Genomic DNA, 9,739 nt, shown 5'->3' on the forward strand with positions numbered 1-9,739 from the left:
CAAAATGAAATCTTTTTCATCATAGTTGGAGTGCCCGTTTATGGGCAGCTTTGTGTTCACCAAGGCCACTGGCACCAAAAAGCAATTACAGAAGTTCTGCGATTGGATGCTTGCCCACTCCCCTAAACAGTCATTTTTCTATTTTAAAAAATCACATACATTTTTTTTGAACCCTCATGCACTGTTGGGGGGAATGCAGATTGGTGCAGCCACTATGGCAAAGAGAATGGAGCAGCCTCAAAAAAATGGAACTCTCTTACGACCCAGAGATTCCACTTCTGGATATTTATAAAAAAAAAACCCAAAAGAACAAACAAAAAAAACACCCCCCAAAACACTATTTCAAAAGAATATATGCACCCCTATGTTCATTTCAGTATTTACAATAGTCAAAATCTGAAAGCAATCCAAGTGCTCATCAATAGATGAGTGGATAAAAAAGTTGTTGTACATTTATACATTACTTGGCTGTAAAAACAAAAAAGAAATCTTACCGTTTGTGAAGGCATGGATGGACCCTAGGAGATATTATGCTCAGTGAAATAAGTCAGAGAAAAACAAATACCCTATGATTTCATTTATGTGTGGAATCTACAGAACAATATAAACCAACAAACGAAATTAAAACAGACACATAGATGCAGAGACTGGACTGATGATTGCCAGAGGGGAGGGGGTCGGGAGACCGGGTGAAAAAGCTGAAGGGATTAAGAAGTACAAACTGGTAGTTACTGAATAGTCACAGGGATGTAATGTACAGCATAGGGAATATAGTCAATAATATTGTAACAATTATGTATGGTGCCAGGTGGGTACTGGAAATATCAGATGGGAACATTTTATAAAGTATATGATTGTCTAATCACTGTGCTGTACACCTGAAACTAATACAAAATAATAGTGAATGTAAATTGTAATTGAAAATATATAAATGAAAACTAAAAAAGAAAGCCCTTTATTATTAATCAGTTATTACTGGTTAGAAGAGGATTACTAGTGATTTTTGTTCTGCTCTTTATATTTGTGGTACTATATTTGTTTGCTTTTATGGTGAATATGTATTTTTTTTTTGGTGATTTTTAAAAATTGTGGTAAAGTATACTCAACATCTACTCTTATAATTAGAAAAATAAGTTGTTTCCATTGTAGAATAATTGAAACTATCAATAAAAGACTATTTGCTGTGATTTGCATTAAGACAAGTTCAAGAGAGGCATAATGGAGTAAACCTATACAAACTATTGATGATATGATTTGCTTGCTGCATTGTTTAAAAATGGGTGTGACATAGTATTCTGAGTCCCTGCTAATTGGCCATGTGCCTTCTATTAGTTCCTACTTGTGTTATCCTGGGCTAGTCACCCACCCTCCATGGGTGTCACCCCCCTCATCTGTAAAATGAAACAATCCTTACTTTGTTATGAGGTTTAATGCACTCAGTAGGGTGCCTGACTTATAGACGACCCTGAAAAATGGAGTGTTTCCCTTCTGACTGGGAAAGACCGGACGTTTGTTCATTTATTTACATAGCCTAATACAGAATTTCATCCAACATTTTGGATTCTGGACACTACTTCCCATATCTAATGTTTCCTAATGGCCATCAGGTTTCCTGACAATACCTTTTTTTTTCATGCGGTTCTTGACATCTGTATTATAAAGGAAAGGAGTTGATGTAACGTTGATAATGTTAGAGCTGTTCATTCAATGAAGATTTATAGTGACACATCTAGGTTGTGCAATGGCCTGGTGTGCAGAGAGGAAGTATCAAGTTCCCAAACGGCAGCTTGTCTGTCACAGGGCTGCCCAGTGCCTGGATTTTCCCCACTCCTGAATGAGGCTGGAAGGCCTGAGCATCACTGGACCCAGAGCCAGAGCAAAGGAAAAACAAAGAGAAAACCCCACCCTTCAAGAAACTTAGTCAAAATGGGCATCAAGGATCCGGTGCATGAGAGGAATAGAGACTATAGTTAAATACCAACACTAAAGACCCCAGGAGACAGCCTCTGAATGCAGCTGGTTGATAGAGACAGTGCTAGGGTGACCCAGAGGGGAGAGTGCTGTGGGCTGCAGGGATCTGCACAAGCTTCACAGAGAGAAGAAACTGGATAGATGACAGAATTCAGACAGACGGGGGACAGGGAGGCCTTGGAAGCAGGAGGGTCCGGGCATGTTTCGGTATAGATGTCAGAGCTTTGTGAGAGGAAGCAGTGGGGCAGGAGGCCGTGGAGATGTTAGAAGCCCATGGCTCGTTTGTGTAAGTCACGAGACCTCAGTTTTCTCATTTTCCTGAGATGATGGAGCACATGCTCCTCATACTCCTTGCAGTTTTGACCTTCTATGACCCTGAGCACTGACCTGAGGATAACAACTTGCTCAACAAAAAGGGGATCATTGGCTCGAGTAGCAGAGGATGAGAGTGGATCTAGGGAGGCTCTGTTAGGGCTTGTTGTCTCCGGTCCCTTCACCTTGCAAGGCAGGTATGATGCAGTGACTACCTGTGGGCTCCTCCCAGACAACCGGGGTTCACTCTTAGCTCTTACTGTTCCTTAGCTGTGCCTCAGTTTTATTCACTGACAAATGAGGATGACAATAACTGGCTTCCTCCCAGGGTTCTTGTGTGGAAGTGCTTAGAACAGTGCCTGGTGCACAGTGAGGACTTAATAAATGTTAACAATTTGTCTTATCTCTGCTTGACAACTGGGGACAACTGGTCTTAGCCAAAATGCCAAGAAATCAGCAGATTTCGATATTTTTATATTTATATATAAAATAGCACACACGTAGATATACTTTGAGTGAAAATTCACTACACTTACCAACAGGAGTAATTCTGTCATAAATAATGATCACAGCAGTAGATATCAGCAGTTATACACCCAAAGAGTCATATAAATAAACTCATTGGCAGTTAACTTCACACAATGCATGCCAACAAAAGCAAATGAAAATGCATATGCTACACAGTGTAACAACTCTCAGGCTCGAGTCTTCTGAAGTTATTCCTCTACCAGCCTGGGCCTATGGGTTCCTTTTTAATCTCTCTGGTTCACATTGCCTTGTTAATAGAAGCATCACGGAATTTATGAACTGGGTCAAGCCTTAGACATAAGACCACAATTTTATAAAATGAATGTGCGTTCCAATCCCAATTTTCACATTGGATTTCAGCACTAAAGCAGAGCAGAACTATTATTTGAATGAAATATGAGTATTGAATTCCACAGGAGAAAATGAAACATATTCCTGTGCCAACTTCTAGGCAATGTTCCTGGGTCTAAAGTATAGCTGGGCAATGCCAGATGGTCCTCCCAGGAAATTGAGCTTGTCCCCAGCATTGACAATCTAGTGATGCTATCAAACAGGAAATGCTTTATTGTCTATTATAAAAGAACTAGAGGCCTGGTGCATGAATTCATGCACGGGTGGGGTATGGCCGGCCCACCCTGATCGGGTGATCAGGGCCAGGCCAGAGACGGGGAGGGGCTGCAGGAGGTTGGCCGGCCAGCCCACCCCCTATCAGGCTGGTTGGCCGGCTGTAGTGCGCGTCATTAGCTACCGGTTTTTCCAGTTGTTCAGTCGCTTGGCTTTTATATATATAGATGAAGGTAGCAATGGCTAAAGATTGATCAAGGGAAGGAGGTTGTTAGCTTCTGCTGATTTCTTGGCATTTTGACTAAGACCATCAATTGTGGTCTTAGAATAATAGGGTAGAATTACTATGTGAATAAAATAATAATAGCTAACTAATGAATACATACTATGTCCCCAGCACTGTGCTCAAGATTTATATACATTAATTCTTGCAACAAACCTATGATGTCAGTGTCATTATCATCATCATCATCATCATCATCATCATCATCATCATCCCTCCTTGCAGATTAGGATATCCATGGACATATTTGCAGTGGATTCTGAGATGCCAGCTCATAGAGTTGCCCAAAGCCTTACTTTGATAAGTGGCAGGGCCAGGATTTGAACCATGATGTGTTTGCCTTTAGAGCTGGAGATTGATTTTATGCCTAACACTATCATTCCACCCCCGCATTTACAGGAAACAGTGCTGCCTCAGGCGTACTGTCTCTGGAGCTTTGGGAGGCTCTGTGCTGCTTTGCCTTTCTTGCTCAGGTGACATTTATGGGGGAGCTTCTCTATCTTGCATTTTGCTCCCCAGATATTTACTGAGGAGTCTCACCCAGGCTTGTCTTCCTCAGTTCAAATTACTTGTGCTCTGGCCTCTGCTGACAATAGGATTATGTCCATCGATCATTGGAAAAAACGGTTTCAGTGGTGACATTTCTCCTCTGCTGGAAGAGCTGTTTAATTTTCATGCTGCTGTGGATGGGCCACAGCTAGGCTTGGTAAAAATCAAAACTTAAAGTTAGCCAAACCCTAAAAATGCTAATAGTATTTGGTCAATTGAATTTCTATATAAGTTCTGAGAGGTGCTAGGCAGGATCAGATTGATAACAATGCTCGATGTAGGGCCTGGTGCCCACGGGAGGGGTGTGAACAGGTTCCTTCCGGCCACCTTTCCTCTCCCTTGAACTTTACCCAGCAAATCTCCTTCTTTCCCAGGTCTGAGGTCAGGCTCCTCATCTTCGTGTTCTGAGACTGTGATTCCTAGGGAACTTTTCAAAGTGCTGTAGAATTAGAAACAAGAGTGAAAAGATAGTATTAACTATTCCTAACATGCATGGTGCACTTAGTCTCCTGGGCCAACCATATTATCATTGCCCGTTCAAGGAAGCTCTATGATCCTGACAAGTTGCCTATCTCCCTTGAATCACAGACAGCAAATAGCAGCAGAGTTGGGATTTGAACTTTGAACTTTGAGCCTTGAGCATGAGCTTTTTGCCAAAATCCATGTTTCTATATTACCAAACACTCCCTTCCCTGGCGAGGCCCTGTGCAACACCTTGCAGAAAAAATAGAGCATAGATCAATCAGTTATGACCACTCTTCAAAGAGTCTACAATCTGATTAGTAAAATGAAATATTAAAAACACAAAAGTTACTGACACAAAAAAAGTTAAGTTGTACTTCAAAAACGGTTGCTTGGAATACAAAATTGGTTGGCGATTTTACTAACCCTAATTGTAGTAGAATTCAGAGGGGGCCTCTGGTTCAAGGTAGAAGGCCTCAGGGTGGAGGTAGGGCTTAGTGGGCCATGCAGAAAGACTGGGTTTTCCACAGTTCCCGGGAGGAACCCTCCCAGGGAAAGCAGGGCCAACTCCAGGGTAAGGAGAGGCAAGTACAGGCCAGGACATAGGGGTGAGGCTGGGCTGGAATGACTCCTGCAGGACAGATTCAGGGGCTGGACGTTATGCCTAACAGCATCACGCCACCCCCAGCGTTCCTATAAAATAGTGCTGCCTCCTCAGGTGTGCTAGCTCTGAGTGTCAGGAGGATCCGAAGGTTCTGAGCATGAGATGGATGCATGCAAAATGATCCTCTTGCTTAATCACTTAGGACGGCAACAGGACAGTTGGTGATATTTGTCATTATGTAGATGCCCAGCATCTATTTATAAGAAAAAAAATTTGTCATTATGTAGATGCCCAGCATCTATTTATAAGTAAAATTTTAAATTGAAATATAACACACATATGAGAAAAGTGTGCACTTCATAAGCAGATAGCACTTTAAATTTTTATAAAGGAAAACAACTACGTAACCAACAAATACATCATGATTTAGAAAATGTCACCACCCTAGAAGGCTCTCTCCTACTCCCTCCCCGTGAGTCATCTCCAGAGGTTACCCCTGTTCTGATTTCCATCACCATACATTAATTTAGCCTGCACTTTCATTTTGTATAAATGGAACCATATACCACACACTCTTTAGTGTTGGGCTATTTTTCTCAACATAATGTTTGGGAGATTTATCTAGACTCTTTCCTGCAGTGTATCTCATTCATTTCATTGCTGTGTGTTATCCCACTGCATCACTATATCTCAGTGGATGTAGCTGTTCTGATGTGGATGGGCACCTGGGTTGGGCCAGCGTGGGGCGATCGTGAAGACTGGTGATACGAACATTCTGTGTGCAGCACATTTTGCAGAGCCTTCCCCATGCAGGAGAGCCCAGGTTACGAGTTCCGCCTTCCCCAAGTGGAAATTAGACCTCAGCTGCCCACTTCCCCGGCTGCATTGGCTTGTGACCTAGGCTTTGCCAATTAGATGGACCAGCCTATGACTTCAGTTTGAGGGGAAATCATGAGGAAGCAGCTGGTGAGAGTGATGAGTGAAGAGACTCTGAGCTTCATGGGCAGAGTGGCGCTGTAGATGATGCTTGTGATGCCAGCGCCAGACATGGCACTCCGCCTCCAAGCAGTCCCGGGAGGTCCCCTGCTATTGTCCCCATGTCCCAAATTTCAAAGCCTGATTCTCTCACCAAACTTCTTTGAGCCACTTTAATAAATTCTTATTCTGCTTAAAGAACCTAGGATGGGTTTGTTTATTCCTGAAGAGAAGGAAGTATTACAACAAGTCTAGATAAGCCTTATTTGACCACCATGGGAACAGGAGATATAATGACTCTTTTAGAAATGTGGACAAGCTGTAACCGGTTTGGCTCAGTGGATAGAGCGTCGGCCTGAGGACTCAGGGGTCCCAGGTTTGATTCCGGTCAGGGGCATGTACCTTGGTTGCGGGCACATCCCCAGAGGGGGGTGTGCAGGAGGTAACTGATCAGTTACTCTCTCATTGATGTTTCTAGCTCTCTATCCCTCTTCCTTCCTCTCTGTGAAAAATCAATAACATATATATATATATATATATATGAAATGTGGACAAGTCCCATTTAATGCTTAAAAGCATGGACTCTAGAACCAGTCTTTCTGGGTTCAAATTCTTTATGACTTGCAAGCTGTGTGACCTTGGGCAAGTTACTCAACCTCTCTGTGCCTTAGTTTCTTCATTGTAAGATAGTGAGAAAGCACAGGTTGTTGTAAGGATGAAATGGGTTAATTTATGGCACAGCATGGTCCAACACCTGGCACAGTAAGTGCTGTGTGTTTGCTGTTTTCACTATAATTACTTATGACAGGCTCCTGGGCTCTTTCAGATAAAAACTGAGTCAGCAGGAGAGTGCCAGCAGGAGTAAGTGACTCATTGGAGCAGTATTATTTGCACAGTGGGAACCTCCAGTGTGTTTGGTTCAAAAGAATGGAGGAAGGGAACTGTAGTGGTCAAAGAGGGTGGGCAGAGATGGCCTTGACCGACTTGGGAGCTCCACTTCCAGGGTGCTGAGGGCTCCCTCTGCTCCTCACCATTCCCTTCTCTTTATTTCTATTCCCTCCTCAAACACCAGAATCGGTTTTCTCTATGTGAAATCAAGTGTGTGTGTCCCTCCAGTCCCAGGGCCTTACATTACAATCTGGGGTCCCTACTTTTCCACTGAAGCCTGATTCTTTTCTGGTAATTTCTCAGCCCACAGAGAGGAGACCTCCTTTGTGGGATGCAGAGGTTTGCACAGTAGATGTTCGCCTCTGAGGCAGGAGGCCTCATGTTGTAGGCTAGGCGGGGCTTGCAGTATGAAAAGCCCGAACATCAGAGATGCCTTCCTGAGAGCCAGGGTGCTGCACCGCAGGGATGGGCACTGTCAGGGCAAGTCCTACCACGTGGCAAATCTGAGCCGGAGTCCAGGCCTGGGATTTGGGGCAGGAGTGCGTGCTTCCTTCTCGGAGTTCCTCCCTCAGAAGGCGTCCAACTACGTTTAGAGTAGCGATTGAACGGTGAGTATAACCCTCTATGTGACCAGGACTGTCCCTATTCAAGCATTCTGCCCTGTTTTTCCTACTAGGAAACTTCAATTTCTTAGCCCAAATGCCCTGATTTCTATTTCTGTAAATGTGGTCCTCACAGGTGTGTTACTAGTCCGAGAGAGCAGAAAAGAGGGAAGGTGGTCTCCCCTTAGCCTAATCTGGGATGTGAGCTGCTCCGAATTCCATGGAATAGAAAGGGTAGGACACATGCTTGGAGAAGCCCAGGGCTGGTCCCCACGGCCATCCACACCAGCAGGTCAGAGCTCCCTATGCCCAGATGCCCCTTCCACTACTGAGCCAAACACCCCTGAGGCCCTGAGAACAGTTGTGCTGAGTCTGGGGTGTCAAGGATGATGCAGCTGAGGTCTTGTCCTGGGGTTTTTTACACTAAGGAATGGATTGGACAAGCACACAAAAAAACGGCAACATGAAGTAGAAAACAGAGAAGCACCATAAAGGCTGGGTTACATATGGTGCATCTTTTTCTCATGCACAAGAATCATGCCGTTTTCTCTGAGGCTGCCCTACACTGTAACTTGATTTTTGCTTAGCTCTCGCTGTACTAATATTTTTCCTCAGGTGTCACTCCAACCTCATTACACTGCACATGACAGAAACTGCAACTGAGAATGCAGACTTCAGTGCTGGCTTCACCAAAAGGTGCAGTATATCATCGCCCCCTCCCCACTCATCCACCCTTTTTGAAACATGTCTTTCCGTTCTGTTTTCTGCAGCATCAACTTCACCCGACGGCTGGTTCTCCTCCGGTGACAGGATGATTGCTGATTGTCCAGAGGCCGTTTGGTTCTCATCCACATCCAAGTAAAGAGACAGCTCTTCCCAGAGTAGCCACGCACACAGTACCATGCATGACAAAAGAATATTGAGCTCCTGACGCCAAACGCCTGCATTCAGGTCCCTTCCCGGTTTTCTCCCAGGCTGATGAGAGGGCATTTGCTTGACGTGTCTGCACTGAAGAGCTTGCTCCAGGAGTTCTCAAGAAGGCCCAGTTTCGGTCCCAAAGGGGAATCCACGTCTCCCAACTTCTGGGAGAAATAAAATTGGTATAGTTTTCAAATCACTCCCAAAGTCTCCCTGACTCCTTTTCCACTTTTACTCCTAAGGTTCCGTAACTTTTAGAGCTCAGTCTACGCAAGAGCATGCAGCTTGTCCCCCCACCATCTGCATCTGTACCCAGGGCACCTGGAGAAGCTGAATCCAGCATGAAGACACGGAGCCCCAGGGAAATCTGCTCGGGGTCTTTGGTGCTCTACAGCAGGATAAAAGGATGCCTTGCCTGGGCAGCCAGATAGCCTCAGTGTATGACAATTTGGGTAGGCCATGACAGTGACAAGATACGGATTCAAGAGCATATATTCTGTTGTGTGACCCTCACAAAGTCACGCCCTCTTTCTTGGAACACTTTCTTCACTAAGCTTCTGGGACACCACACTCTCCAAACTCTCCCCTGTCTCCCTGCTGCTGCTTCACTTTCTCCTGCCAACCTCCTTTTCCTCCTAACCTCTGAATAGTATTTTGCCTCAGGGCCCTCTCTGGGACCAGTTTCTCAGGTATGGTTTGAAGAACTCTGGATTAGGCTCTACACTTGTGGAATCAGCTCCTCCCACCCCTAATAGCTTTGGACAATTCAGATAAAATTTCCTCTCTCTCTCTCTCTCTCTCTCTCTCTCTCTCTCTCTCTCTCTCTCTCTCTCAATCTCCTAAACCCTCCAGCACCTCCTTCCTTCCTTTCCTCTCCTCCTCCCTTCCTCCCTTCTTTTTTTTGTTAAATTATCTGGATACTGTCTCCCTCTACAAGTAGTAATTAGGGTTTCCAGATATGGCAGTTAATTGCTAACATTTTTTCTCTTAACTTGCCTAGAATAAGACAAAGAGGATTTTCGCTGTTATCAGTGAGAAATGCTTTGTTGCCCTAAAAAATCAACTTCAACTGACCCTCTTGGG

At 44.3% G+C, this 9,739-nt stretch overlaps 1 long non-coding RNA gene across 1 annotated transcript in view; it reads left to right on the top strand.

Moving 5' to 3' along the window:
- Nucleotides 1–9,448, top strand: part of LOC107184955 — a 21,063-nt gene extending 11,615 nt beyond the window's left edge. Inside the window, exon 3 of the long non-coding RNA XR_001515862.1 lies at nt 8,509–9,448. This is a non-coding gene — a long non-coding RNA (uncharacterized LOC107184955). The remainder of the gene's footprint in view (nt 1–8,508) is intronic.
- Nucleotides 9,449–9,739: the final 291 nt, after the last annotated feature.

Source organism: Myotis davidii, unplaced genomic scaffold, assembly GCF_000327345.1.
Source record: "Myotis davidii unplaced genomic scaffold, ASM32734v1 scaffold44, whole genome shotgun sequence".
Taxonomy (NCBI): domain Eukaryota; kingdom Metazoa; phylum Chordata; class Mammalia; order Chiroptera; family Vespertilionidae; genus Myotis; species Myotis davidii.